The sequence below is a fragment of the Tupaia chinensis genome, unplaced genomic scaffold, assembly GCF_000334495.1.
Source record: "Tupaia chinensis unplaced genomic scaffold, TupChi_1.0 Scaffold143657_1, whole genome shotgun sequence".
NCBI lineage: Eukaryota > Metazoa > Chordata > Mammalia > Scandentia > Tupaiidae > Tupaia > Tupaia belangeri.
In genome coordinates this window covers 119,854-121,518 of record NW_006203505.1, presented here as the reverse complement: position 1 = coordinate 121,518, position 1,665 = coordinate 119,854, and the positions used below count along the sequence as shown (strand labels likewise).

General features: G+C 37.8%; 1 pseudogene; it reads right to left on the bottom strand.

Annotated features, from left to right (window-relative positions):
- Nucleotides 1–276: 276 nt before the first annotated feature.
- On the bottom strand, nucleotides 277–975 carry LOC102500968 (mediator of RNA polymerase II transcription subunit 7-like; annotated as a pseudogene).
- Between the last annotated feature and the right edge of the window lie 690 nt (nucleotides 976–1,665).

Sequence of the window (1,665 nt, the reverse complement as noted above, 5' to 3'; positions counted from 1 at the left end):
ACCACGGTCGACTACGTGGGAGTCCAGCGACATAGCCATTACGCTAACTGCTGGTTCCCGACACTTTACTTTTTAAAGTGATTATTCTTATTGTAATGGTACTCATTCACCTCTACTTTTTACAGTGACATTGCCTCCTAAAATACTTTGGAATTGAAAAAATTAGAGTCAAGATAAAATCTGCTTCCATTTTTAGTCATATCTCTTTTCAGACTGTCCAAATGAAAATAAACTAATATATATGATGCTAGTTACCAAAAGGAAAAGAAAATTTTTTCATGGTCTTTCATTCATTTAATCAATTAGGAAACATAAGGCAGCATCTTTTTCTATAATCTGGTCTCTCCTATGACCTGAATTTTCTTTTTGTTGTTCATTCTGTCAATGCAATTGCTACTATCATCACCATCCATTGGTTCAGTTTTTACTCTCAACCCTGCTTCAGAATGGGACAAATCATAAGGCAAAGAAGACAAGCAATTTTTAATCATCTCGATTACTCCTTCCAGGTGTTTCTGAAACCTCTCAGCTGTTTCAAGTCGTTGACATTTCTGGACCTCCATCATAACTCTCGAGATCTCTCATTTGATGGGGTCAATATTCATTTATAAGATGATGCACATGTACAAAAAGCAGCTTAAGATCTTCCAATTCCTCTTCTCATTTTATACTCCCAGGGCTTCTTATTAATATATCTAAAAGGTCTAAAAAATTAATAAGGGTGGACATATTGAGCTTTCTCAGTTCTTTCTTGTGATCAAACTGTATAGGATGAAGCTGTTGAATGCCCTGGCTTTCCAAAGGACAGATGATAAGATCATCACATTGAAACTGGTCACCAAACATCATGTAACTATTTTTTATTGGAGGGGGTGGCTTGGGGGCTAAACCTTCCTGAACATTTTCATCTGTGTATTCTTTGATGTACTGTATCAGAGGTGGTGGAAGTGCACTCACTTGCTGTGATTCACCCATTGTAGAAGATCAAAAACCTCAGTGTTCTGTTTACACTGGTAAACGCCTCTGCCACCTCAACTGTAATCCCAAATAATCTACTTATAAACATGGAAAATATGATTGTGCAAAGAATAATAAATTGGAAAGTTAGTAAAAGATACATTGCTTAGAAAGAAAAATATTTTATGAGGAAGACCTACCAAACCACCATGATACAGATTATTCCTGCCTGCTACAACCTCAGCACGTAAAACAATTTCTGGTATATAATATGCCAGGAGCTCAGTAAATATTTGTTGAATAAATCTAAGTCTTATCAGCTATTAGTTAACAGAGATAAAGATGGCAATCTTTTCTGTTCTCTCAAAAACATTAAAAACAACCTTACTACCACAATCAGACAAAGTTACTGTATGTTCAATAGGGAGAAAACTCTTCCAAACTCCTTCTATGAGACCAGCATACCCTAACACCAAAGTCAAGGACAATAGAACAGAATAAACACATACAGGAACCGGCAGTTAGTGTAACAGCTATGTCGCTGGACTCCCATGTAGTTGACCACGGTTTGCGTCCTGGACCTGGTGGCTTAAACTCACGCTGGGCATGTGTGCATGCATGCCCAAGATTCAAAGAGGAGAAAGGAGGAGAAGGCATGGCCATCCCTCCTGGTGGGTGATTTCTCTCTTTCTGTCTCTCTATCTCTCT